Source organism: Hemiscyllium ocellatum, unplaced genomic scaffold (genome assembly GCF_020745735.1).
Source record: "Hemiscyllium ocellatum isolate sHemOce1 unplaced genomic scaffold, sHemOce1.pat.X.cur. scaffold_173_pat_ctg1, whole genome shotgun sequence".
Taxonomy (NCBI): Eukaryota; Metazoa; Chordata; class Chondrichthyes; order Orectolobiformes; family Hemiscylliidae; genus Hemiscyllium; species Hemiscyllium ocellatum.
The window spans coordinates 853,755-867,232 of NW_026867863.1; the positions used below are offsets into that span (position 1 = coordinate 853,755).

Genomic DNA, 13,478 nt, shown 5'->3' on the forward strand with positions numbered 1-13,478 from the left:
AAAGCTACTCATAAATGTGAGTATTTAATGTCTACATTGGCAAATTTAATTAATACTTATTGGAATCTATCTGCTAAACCTTTAGCAAAACTGAACCAGCAAACTGCTTAACTGTGCACACCCCCAACACAAAACTTTGCTGCCTCTCATTGACTTTTCAAATGCACTGCTCCATTCCAAATAGCAGACCACCCTTTGTCATTCGTAGAAATTTGTTTCTGATGGATGTAAGTGGTTTTTCTGTACCTCCGTCATTTTTGGTGGACTCATATCAAGTTACACTTTGGAATTTGATAGTAAGGCCAAGATTGTTTATATTGATCCAGTTTCCCAGCCCTTCGTGTTCTTGAGAATTGGAATGGGACTGGGTTCTATCAGCCCTCTAAGGATAGGCTGCAGGGTCAATAGGTGGATAAGAGGTTGGAAGATGCCTGGGGAAGGAAGGAGATTCAGTGCCTCCCTTATTACCACCTCTGTATCTCCGTAATATTTTATTGATCCCAAATTAGGGAACGGATAGCCACTCAGGTGGTCAATGTAGAGTCTGTTGCCGCCAATGCTGGCAGTTTACTTGCAGTAGGTGGGTCTTCCATTGTGTGAGTCCTCCTCCTGCATCCTAGATGCACGCCTGCAGGATGCCCCTGCTAAAGAAGTACCTCATGGCTCACAACAGGGTAGCCCATCTGCATACTTGAACAGTCTCCTGTCCATGGCAGCGATCATTACAGGAACTGGAAATCAAAGTAATTGAGTGAAAGATGCCGTGAGGCCTCGAGTGTCCACAACATTCCCAGGACCAGGTTGGCAGGCCCTCCTGAGGCCATTAATGATTCAACAAAATCCCCCATTTGGTTCATGGGCAACGGGGTAATCTTTCTCCGAGGAAGAGTATTGTGATTACTGCTGTTTCAGTGAAGAGTGGCCACGAGATAAAATCATTTGCATTCAGTGTTGTACACTTTTGTGTCTTTTTTTGTGAAATTCTTTATAATTCCTCGAAATATTCTTAATGCACTGTTTGCTTCATAGCATAGTGATTTTCTACATAGGATGACAGAGGGAATACAGAACAGAAACAGAGCATTTGGCTTAATCAGTTCATGTCAGTGGTTATGCTCCACTCAAGCTGTTTCAAATCTTTTGTCATCTTAGTCGCCCATTACAATTCTCTATTCCTATCCCTTCCAAGTGCTCACCTAGATTCTTTGAAATACATCTAAACTATTGATGTGAACTATTCTGTCTGGTCACATATTCCCCATTCTGGTCATTCTTTCAGTGAGGAGGTTTCTTCTGAGGCACTGTCTTATATTTTCAGCCTCTAATTATATTCTACCCCATAGAGAAATGTTTTCTTGGTACGTTCCCTTTTCAAAATCTTTCATATTTTTAGAACTGTCAGCCTTCTTTTCAAGAGAGAAGTGAACAGCACGACAATTATTCCCTGATATACACAGCCATAAACTTGTTTATCATTTTGTAAACCTTCTCTTCACTTCTTCTCGTACATTCTATAATGCGTCAACTGGAACTGCAGGCAATAACCTTAATTGTAGTCAACCAATTTTTATAAGGACCCTACTTTCAAATCTATCACTTTAGAGATAAAGCTTAGAGCTTTGTTTGCATTTTTATGGTCTTTGGAACCATTGATAAAATTGTTAGTGACTGATGTAATTGTCTTAGATCCCTTTGTTTGTCTCACTCACTTAAACGTGCATATTTGAACAAGACATAACACCTTACGTTTATGAGTGTGTGGTTATTCATTTGCTAATTATTTGGCCATACTGGAAGTTAATTATTGACAGGTTGCAACTTCTTGTATTCCTCAGAGTTGGCTATCTTTCAACATTCCTCGTCAAATTTGGTGTCTTTGAAATGCTAAACATTTTTGTAATAATTACAGACAATATTTAATTTGCAGTTTTACTTGGTTTTGATTTTTTGGCTTAAGTACCTAGAGAGGTGCAGTAATCTGCACAGTAAAGTAACAACGAAACGGAAAATGACAGACAGATAAAAATTATTACCAACACAGGGCTAATTAATAGGCTCTGTGAACTGCAAGAACAAAATAGGGAATTATTTTTACACGAATGATATGGAGAGATTATCCGTAGTGTAATTACTTTTTGATCATTTCTTTTGGTTGCATTTTATTTCCCCAGGTCTTTCTGTGCGACTGGTATCAAATTGAAAGGGCACCCACCCTCCATTTTAAACTAACTGATGGTAAAAAGAAATGATTTACGAAGCCATCGCTCCAGGCTTATACATATCCGCAGCCACCTAGAGTAATGCATGGTGTGGCTGATTAGGCTGTGGCTGATTTCCCTGCAGCGTTGGAGGCTTAGGGGTGACTTTATAAATGTTCATCAAATCATGAGCGGCATGGAGACTGTGAATATAAAATTGCTCTTCCCTGGGGTGAGCAGAGTCTCACTTTAAACCTATGCTCGTGAGTGGAGGTTTAGGGTGAGAAGGGGAAACGATGAAAGTACCTTAGGAGTGACTTTTTCATGCAGAGGAGGGGGGTATTTGGAATGAACTGCCAGAGGAAGTGATGGAGGCTGTTGCAATTTCAACATTTAGAAAGCATCTGAATGTGTATATGAACAGGAAGGGTTTAGAGGGATATGGGCCAAGTACTGGCAAATGGGAATAGATTAGTTGAAGATATCCGGTCAACATGGACGAGTGAGACCAAACGTTTGTTTCCAAATTGTACATCTCTATGATTCTATGACTCTACTCCTTTGCTGTTAATGTACCCGGAGAATCTCTTTGGATTATCTTTAACATTATCTACCAAGTCTTTCCCATTTTTCCTTTCATCACCTCCTCACCTCCCTGTTTAGAATGCTCCTACATCTCTTGTACTCTTTGATATTCACTTGATCTCATTTATCTATGTCTATTATAAGAATCGTTCTTCTTCTTAACCAGAGCCTCAATATCTTTATTTCTCCAGTATTCCATCCTCTTACCAGCTTTACCTTGACTCTAACAGGATCATCAAGCCTCTAAACTCTTATTATCTCACTCCTAAAAGCCTCGCTCTTGCTGGCCATCTCTTTAGCTGCAGAAAGTCTACTCCAATCAACCTTTGAAAGTTTTTGTCTCATACTATCAAAATTTGCCCTAGCCCAATCAAGAACATTAACTTATATATAATACCAATCTTTTCTATTGGTATTTTACAACTAATTAAATTAATGTCCCGGCCCCAAACTGCTCCCCTACTAACCCTTCAGTCACTTGCCCTGCCTGAAACCAGAGGTTTGCTCATTCTATGGTAGTTTCATCGGCATATTAATGAAGACAAATTCCTTCAACACTTAACGGTTTCCTCAGCATCCGAGCTCTTAAGATCATGCCTGTCCCACTTTATGTTTGGAAGGTTAAAATTTGCTGTTATTAAAATCCTAAAATTCTTACGTATACATGAGATCTGTCAACATATTTGCTACTCAATTTCATTCAGACCACCAGGGGACTATTACAATAACATCAAATTAATTGTGCTTTCCTTATTTCTGAGTCTCATCCACATAGGTTTACTGGACCATCCCTCACAAATACCTTCTGTTAGAAGAGCTCTAATACTTCACCACAATTAAAATTGCTTCCAATCTCCTTTTAACTCTTCCTACTTCTGCTGTACCTTTGATGGTGTGAGTTGCCCTTGAGGACTTCGAACATAAATTATTCAATTTACTGGTGATGGTTAGTACCTGAAAATAAAGATACTATGCGTGACTTGGTGATGGGAAGTAAATATGTTACCTTGTGTGGAAGGAAGGTTCTGGATATAAACAACATTTTTGTAAATAAAACAAACTCCATTCTGTCTGCTCAGTTTTTTTCGTACACTGGTTTACCTTCAGCATATTTTCCTTATATTTTGATTAGTTCAAATTCATCTCATCCGCTGTTTTATACTTGTCAGCGCTTTGTTAACGGGTGTTTGCTGTTTCACAATGTATGTCGCCTTATCGTGTACGCTCTGGGAATTCAGTATTTGTAGTGTTTGTTGTTTCAACCTGTGCCTTGGTCTATTAGGCAAAATTACAGAAAAATGTTAATAGCAATTTAAGTTAAAATGTTAGGATATCGGAAGAACAGCTAAGCGCTTCAAAATATAACAGAGGGTTTTTGAGAAAAGACATGGAAAGCAGCAGGGTTTCCAGTCCGTTTGATCGCTGCCTTCCCTTATCGAAATCAACCTGTGATTTATCATTTTTGAGGATTGTTGTCCATTAATATTGGTGCATCAGATAGATCTCAGTCTCGAGCGGGTGTGACATGCCTCTTTGTTTTATGATGAACTCAGGGGTACATATAATATTAAGGGTGTAAATCCAAAGTGGTGCAGGAGCAGAGGATCCTCCGTTATATGTGCATAAATCAGTGAATGTACCATGACAGGTGGATGGAAGAACAATAAAACTTACTTCAAGTACGCTGTAATTATGTTAAACTGAAATAAAACAGTCGCTTGTCTCACCTGAAATAAAGCATCCAGTTTCAGAAGCCACATTTTTAAAATACGCAAATCTATGAGACAGGCTGCGTGCCGGATTCACAACACTGTTCCTGGGATGATGTACCTTACGGTTTCTGAGAAATTGGAACTGTTCCCCACTGCTGAACATGTGAATAGTTGCTATGATTGGTTCTCAATTCCATCTTGCGTCATATAGATTGCAACGGTTGAATATTTCTAGCACTTCTTGAGCTCTGCCTTGTCTGATCGACATCGACCACTGATTTATTATTTTTGAGGGCTTCTGTTCAGTAATATCCCTGAGTTAGAGAGACCTCAGTCTCTTTTCCTGGGATTTGACAGATATGGTGTTTCAAATAGATCCCAGAAATTGTTCTCCGTGACATTTAAATGTGAGAAAAACCCCAGTTCTGAGAATTCGCTCTTGGATTGTGCACGTGTTGTTTCTGAATACCTGACTGAACGGTGACATTTTTGGCTGATGAATGTTTCGTTGGGTGTGTAAGGTGGTGATTTGTGCATAACTAATCCACGCTGTTGCAACTTTTGGAGTAAATTTAATTTAGACAATGTAGAGTAAAGTTTCAATCTCCGTTGCCTGCCTTTTATAGGCTTCTGGCGGATCAACGCTCCAAATTTGTATCATTATGTATATCAAGGCTGTGACCGTTAATGCGAAAGAGGAAAAGTTCTCTAATCATTTTGTTTCCGGTGTGTTCCACGAGGCATATCGTGATAAGTGGGCCACGTGGTGGCGCAGCATTCACCTAAATGACTGGATGAAACACAACCAAACAAAATAAGTGAAGGTATTTCGCTGGGAAAGGAGTGTGGGGACGTGAGAAAATGTGTTATTACTGACTGACCTTGAAGCAACAATTAAGCAAACTCAAGGTTAGTGCATATTCATTCGAGATTAATTAACCATTTTAGAAGGCATTTTGTATCCAAAACGTTGATGTAAAAGATAACAGAAGCAAATACTGTGGCTGGATGCCGCATTGAGACAAGAACGCATGCGCTGTGAGCTGTGAACTTTCTGTGTATCTGTAACAGTCACCAGAAATGGAATACAATGGCTCATCACCATTTTGAATAATGAACAAATAAAAACAAAACAAATAGGCTTCAAACAAAGGGGAAGCTACAAGTTCTTTCAACCACAATCATTACAACGATATCAAAGGATATAATAGGAAAACCCATCAATAATTGTCTCAGTTACACGCTGATAAACTGAAGTGATCTCAGCAAGTGAACAGTCAGCAACAGGGCTGATTGTCGATATGGAATTCAGCGACCTTGTTATGCAGATCAGGAAAACCTACGGGGTCGACAACTCATTCACTTTACCTGGAAAAGGGAGATAAAACAATGATGCAGATGCTTATGGTCAGGAGCATTCAGATTCAATTTTTATTCAATGGCACACTTAGAGATTTCACAAAACATATTCGGCTGCTTGGCGTGTGAAAGATGTTATTATTCTGACATTCACCAGAGTGGCAGCAGCGCTGTAAAAAGGTACTCAGGAAGAATAGGGTGATGAATGTGGAAGCAGTTGTACAGATGTTGCTGTTATCATCTTCATAATCTTCAATCCAAGTGTGATCTATTGAACCTACGAATATAAAGACGAGAGAACACACTTAAATAGTTAATTGACCCAGTCCGATCTATCTGCATCTAAGTTATGTAATTAGAGACCATTACATGTTCAGGAAGTAGTCAGACATTTATCAAACGTGACTCTGTTAGCTGTATCTATTAGAGCATTACTGATTCTCAGCAGGAACTTACAAATTCTAACTGCACATGTTCTTTCATCACTGACTGTCAGAACATTTCAAATTACTTTTTCTTTTAATCTATTATTGAAGAATATTATTATTTGAGGAATGGATATTAGGAACGAGTATCGTAATTATTTCCTTATATTTTAAATATAGGATGAGCCCCTCATAATACGTGTGAAGAATTTAGATCCATACTTGCAAAGGCAAGACACACAAGGCAATGGATCAAGTGCTGGCACATGAGACTGGAATAGTTAGGTGGCTGTTATTTATAGGATGGACCAAAGAGCTTTTTCCTGTGCTGTATAAGGCGAATCTTTTAAAAATGTTATAAATAATGCCTTACTCATGTTAATCACAGATGTTTTGTTTATCTAATTTACCACAACACTTACCCTGACATGGCATTTCTTTGCTCTTGTGCGACCCGCTGTGTTAAACCAGTAGATTTTGCTGGGGTAATCTACTGTTGACCCGGGCAGGGTTAATTGGCTGCGCTGGGTGTAGGTTCCCTTGTTGTATACCACTGATGGGTAAGTCTTCAATCCAATCGTGATTAGCTCTCCACCTTTATTAAAGATTACCTTGGTTATTTCAGGGAAATAGTCCATCGCCAAACAACCAAAGATCACAGAACCGGTATCGTGGTCATGACAGGACAAGAGCAGGCCATAAAGCGTGGGGGAGACGGGATAGAATGACCAATTGAGCACATTAGGTTCTGTTAATTTGTCCTTGTCAGTTACTCAAATGTATCCTCAGCTGTACAAGTTTGCCAGTATGCTCCTGCTGAAGTCTACAGCGTAACTGGAGTTTATTTTTGTTTCTTACCAGTTGTTGATCATGCTGTATTGATTCCCTCTTCAGAAACAAGCCCTCTAACATGACCATTACCATAAGATTTATGAAGAAGAACATCCTGATCCCACTACCAGTAACTATTTGAAAATCTCACCAACTGACATTTTCACTGGGTTGCAAGTGAAGAACGGAGAGGTTTCACAAAATACAAACCAAGTAAATACGGATTCATCAAAATTCGACAGTGTGTGCAAACAGGCCATTTGACCCAACAAGTCGACAACCACCCTTTGAAAAATAACCTATCCAGACACATTTCACCCTGACTAATGGACCTAACCTCCCAATCCCTAAATGCAACATGACGAAGTCACCCAGTTTGCACATGTTTGAACTTTGGGAGGAAACCCTGACAGACATGAGGAGAAAGTACAAACTCTTCACAGACAATCAGCCGAGGCTGGAATCGAACAAGAGTCCCTACGACTGCGAGGCAGCAATGCTGACCACCGAACCAGCACGCCACCCCACTATGCACTGTGCAGCTGGAAATCACAAACAAAATTGCTTGGAATTGCTTGACAAACCCGAAAAGCTGGCAGTGTTTCTGGCGATAAATCCAAGTGAATGGTTCAGGTCCAGTGATCGTTGTTCATTTATCAAAACAAGGCAGAATGTCCTCTCTGGGAAGAAGGTCACTGCAGCAGCAGCACAGGCAGGAGCTGAGCACTGAGACTGGAGGATGTCTGTCACTGCTGACCTCATGCCAATTGTCTGGAGGTTGAAACTTGTAATTTACAATTATCTGAAGTCTGGTGGCTTCTGAAAAATGGAGGACTCATAAAGGTTCAGAGACTTTGGAGCATTTCAGCTAACTGAGCCGACAATGTACGTAAATCTGATTTGAAAAAATAAAAGTACTCTTTAACTTTAATAACTGTCAAACTGACACGCAGTTCACTACCAAAACTCTCATCTGTCACAGACAAACAACTGTTCTCCCTCCCTATCCAGACATGAATTTCCACACACATTGACAAACCTTACCCTGTTACACACAATTCGTGGCCGGAGTACAGCACCCCTTTCACAAGAAACACATCCAAGGCAATCCATATCGGTAGGGTAGATGAGCAGAGATATCCTTGCGTCCATGTACATAGATCCCTAAAAGTTGCCAGGCTCGTTGATAGGAATGTTAGGAAGTCATACTTTGAGTTGGCTTGCATTGGAAGAAGGGCTGAGATTCAAAACCATGACATCGTGCTGCAGCTGTACAAAAAACTGGTGTGGCCGTACTTGGAGTATTGTGGTCACCACATTATAGGAAGAATGTGGAAGCTTTGGAAAGAGTTCAGTGGAGGTTTAACAGAATGTTGTCTGGTGTGGAGGGAGGTTTAATGAGGAAAGGATGAGGGAATTGAGGTTGTTTTTGTTTGAGAGAACAAGGTTGCGAAGTGACTTAATTTAGACATATAAGACAATCAGAGGGTTCGATAGGGTGGATAGGGAGTCTTTTGTGATTTACACATGAAAGAAGTTAAACTATCACTGTATTCTAACAGATGAAATGCTTAACAGTCAATCAATTTTTCAATGTATAATTTCAGTTATGGCACACTGAAAAGTTTTGCTATAAGTTCTGTGTTACGATCGAGCACTCCACAATCACCTGATGAAGGAGCGTCGGTCCGAAAGCTAGTGTGCTTCCAATTAAACCTGCTGGACAATAACATGGTGTTGAGTGATTTTTAACTTTGCTTTCCTAGTATATGCTTATAGAGTTAAAATCGCCTATCATATCCATCCTATTATTCTTACATATAGCTGAGGTATCCTTACACGTTTGTTTCTCAATATCCCTCCATCTATTAGGGGGTCTAGAATACAAAACCAAAGCGCATAATCATCCCTTTCTTAATTCTCAGTTCCACACAAACAACTTCCCTGGATGTATTTCCGGGAATATCCACCCTCAGCACAGCTGTAATGTTATCCCTTATCAAAAATATCAATCACCCTCCTCCCTTGCCCCCCTTTCTATTCTTCCTGTAGCATTCGTATCCTGGAACATTAATCTTCCAGTCCTGACCATCCCTGAGCCATGTACCTGTGATTGCTATGATATCCCTGTCCCATGATCCTAACCATGCACTGATTTCACCTGCCTTCCATGTTAGGCCCCTTGCAATGAAATAAACACTGTTTAATTTATTCGTCCTACTTTGTCCCTGCCTGCTCTGACTGTTTGACTCGCTTCTGTTTTCAATTGCACTAGTGCCAGATTGACCTCTTTCCTCACAATCTCCCTGGGTCACAACACCACCCCTCTCCCTACCTTACTAGTTTAAATCCTTCCGTTCAGCTCTAGCAAATTTCCCGGTCAGAATATTGGTCCCATCCAATTTAGGTGCAATCCGTCCTTCTTGTCCATATCACTTCTAACCCAAAATAAATTCCAATGATCCAAAATTATGAATCCTTCTCCCATACACCAGCTGCTCAGACTCGCATTCATCTGCTCTATCCTCATATTCCTGCCGTCTGTAGCTCGTAGCATTGGGAATAATCCAGATATTACTACTTTCCAGGACCTCCTTTAATATTTTCTGCCTAACTCTCTGTAATCTCCCTTCATAATCTCAATCTTTTCCCTTCCTTTGTCCTTGGTTCCAAAGTGGACAATGTCCTCTTGCTGTCCCCTCTCCCCCATGAGAACTTTCTGCACTCTCTTTGAGACATCATTGATCCTAGCACCGGGGAAACAACACACCATTCTGCTTTTTCGCTGCTGGTCACAGAAAGGTATCTCTGCACTCGGATTGCAGAATCCCTGAACACAATTGATCTCTTTGAAGCCGATATAACCCTCATTGCATTAGACCTAGTCTCAATACCAGAAACTTGGCTGTTCGTCCTATGTTCCCCTGAGATTCCATCACCCCCTACATTTTTCAAAACAGCATACCTGATTGAATCGGTACAACCACAAAAGACTCCTGCACTAGGTGCCTACCTATCTTACATTTCCTGGAGTTAACCCATCTATGTGACAGTATCTGAGACATCGCCCCTTCCTATAACTGCCATCCATGAGATACTGTTGCTTCTAACTGTCTCTCCAACCGATCCATTCGATCTGGTAAGATTCGCATCAAACAGGACCTATGACAGATATAATCTGCAATAATGCTTAATCTCTCTTTAAACTCCCACATCTGACAAGAAGCACATACCACTCTATTAAAGCCAATTTTTACTCCTTCGTAAGTTACAGAGCCAGAAATTAATACAGTCTTATTCCTCGAGAAAACACTGCCCCACACAAACTTTAGCAATTCAAGTCAGTTGATGATGATTTGTTTCTCAAGGAAAAGCCTGACACTTCCACGCTTGTCTAGAGATGCAGATAATCACTGGAGGCATTGAAAAGTATTTACACGAATTGCGAATGGTTTCTTTCTGTGTAGTTTGGCTTCTTTTTCTCTGAACAAACAGTGTTACTTCTTAATCATATTGTGGGAATGAAGATTGCCTCATTTTTTAAAGCAGAAATCACACATTATACTTCCCTGGAATAAAGAAATATAATCTAAACTTAATGGAATATGGTGATTGGGATGTTTAAATTGTAAGTTATCAGAGATTTAAAGCTTATTTTCACGACCAATTAATTCCAGCCTCAATGGGTCACTTTAACTTCTCACAGAAATGTCTTTAAACAACGGTTTATCCCTTTGTTAAGGAAAGTAAAATCATTGAACTATGGATAGGTTTTACTTGCTAGTCAAAGATGGAAAAGAGTTTTAGCCAAAGAGAGGCCTGAGAAAATAGTGCGCGGATGCACCCTGATCTAAGTAATGGGGGAACAGCTCGAGGGGCTGAGTGCCCTCCTCCTGCACTTTCCTATAATTGTGTCCTTCATTAGGCTAGCACTGACACTGAACAATTTTTATTAAAATATTTTAACAAATTAATTGTTTCACAAATTCTTAAAACATCTTTGATTATTTGGAACGCGAGCATTGACGTTCTATGTTTGAGTGATCAAAACAACTCCCACCCAATTACAGCAGTCACTGCAATCTGGAGTGTGTTGTTACTTCACGAAACAGTTTCTTGTGAAAATACAGCTTGAAATCAGGGTTCTCACATTCAATGATTTTCTGATATTAAATATCTCTGAACATTCTCAATTTCTTCAAACGCATCTTCTCTCTGTACAGCTTGTTTAATCGAACAGAACTTCTTTTTAATGAAACAACAAACTTTGATTGCTAGCAAACCAAAATAAAGACAGAAGTTTCTGAAGATTCTCAGTAGGTCTCGTGGCGGCTCTGGAGAGAAAGTAAGGTTGACATTGCGCGTTCCGAGATCCCCCTTCAAAAAATTGTTTTCATGTTTTTGGCACCTGTTGAATTAGACAGCGATTACGTTTGCTTGACTGCTGTTGCAAAAAGATTCTTAGCAAAGGTACTGGAATGCGTAAGATAGCAACTGATGACTAGTTGAAAGGCTATCACCATCTGCTGGAAGTGTTGGATTCAGCGGAACCCCCACTGCACTGAACAGTCAAATTCAACCACAGCACTGGTTAAATATAAAATAAAACAACCTAGGCATGATCTCAACAAAAATGCTTCAAAGCAATTCATTCTGGAATAGTTATACATGTTATTGTTAGAATGGTAATTTAAAAGCTGGGATTTATTTGAGGGGTTATTCCATTAACCCCAGCTAGTGATGTCCAAAAGCTTGTGAACAAAAATGGACTTGGAAAGAGCTGCTAACCGCCAAAGTTGTTTAATATCTAAGAGACACAAATCAGGATTGCGATTGAATAGATTTCAACGGCCTCTGTGAATGGAATTCCAAAAAAACTCCCAAACGACTCGATCTGGTTTTTTGCCCCGAATGAAACTGATTAGAGATGATGTTACATACGTCTCTAACAGGTTGTAAGTGAACACAGGCCACGTGGCATGGAGTCAGGGTCACTACTACAATATCACAGCAGACCTGAACACAATGAGCTCGACACTATATCGGAGAGCACAGCCCACCTGTTTTACAGTGCATAAACCATGTTAATTATTAACACATTCCAACAAATAAGGATTGTTCCAGAATGTTTATGCAATGAAATTAACATTGCAACAATTTTCCAGGAATACTTTGACTGTAAGTCTGAATTGTCCAAAGTCTGTGGGAACTACAGAGGAATAAAACTATGAATTGCACTGCCATAAATTCACTGTCACTGGACTTCAACGTTGAACTCCCTTCCTCTTACTCATTAATGTTGATGCACCAGATGGTCTACTTAGTTAGAAATAGATTAAAACATTTTGAACTGTATTATGACATTTTCCAGTGACATTAAAAGCTGGCAAAATGTTTTCAAATAATACAATGCAAATTAATTTCTGATCCTACATTGTGTCACTAAACACGTCCCGGACAATCGAGGCACAACGAAAATAAGCAGCATATTTTCCTCTGCCTCGCTCAATTATATATCCCTTGTTGCCAACAACCAATTGAAACACTCTTGCAATCTGCCTTTTGTTACTGATGTGTTCGTTCTGATACTAAAACATGACCAGGGCTCTCAATTCAGAGGCACCTAATCAAATATTCTATTTCTGGCAGATAAGCATGGTTTTGAAATGGGATATGAAATTGAACTGTCGGAGATTCAGGTATTGGAACCGGACAACTTACAAATGGTCAGGATCAGTTGACAAGTTAGTCGGAGATAGCACCGAAACATATTGTACAACAATCTTGGTCTTTCCAATATATCTGCTCAATTCCTCAGGTCCAATATGTTCACTGTAATTGAACATTCATCGTAGGAATGAAAAAGATAATACCCATTAATGTGAACGAGAATGGGTTCACAATGAACATAGATAATCACCGATTTAATCAACTAAATAAGTCATTGTAATTAACAACATTATTGATGTAGGACATATTGCAAATTTATGCACAGGTGCAAAGGAAATGGATTCTTCTTTAAATTATTTTTACGTATTCTGAAAACATTTCTTGTACTCGAAGATTTTACATATTCTGGACAAAGCCAATACTCCATTCCAGTGTGGCAATGCGTTTCTGTTGAAACAAATAGGGCAAGTATTTACTATCAGGTTTTCTTTACAATGGGTGGGTCAGTTTCTTGTTAGCTGTTTTGCAACATACGAAAATGTTTTAAAAAGGTATAAATTGAAAGCTTGCTTCTGTCTGGAGTTGCCCACTTTAAATGAGGTCTAAGTAAATATGGGCGGCGTGGTGGTTTCGTGATGAGCACTGTTGACTTTCAGATTCAGATTCCCGTGCTTGGTTCCAGCCTCAGGTGACTGTCT

At 39.6% G+C, this 13,478-nt stretch overlaps 1 pseudogene; it reads left to right on the forward strand.

Moving 5' to 3' along the window:
* LOC132810429 (Ig heavy chain V region XIG14-like) overlaps window positions 1-2,200 on the forward strand; it is a 17,634-nt pseudogene extending 15,434 nt beyond the window's left edge.
* The last annotated feature ends 11,278 nt before the right edge of the window (window positions 2,201-13,478 follow it).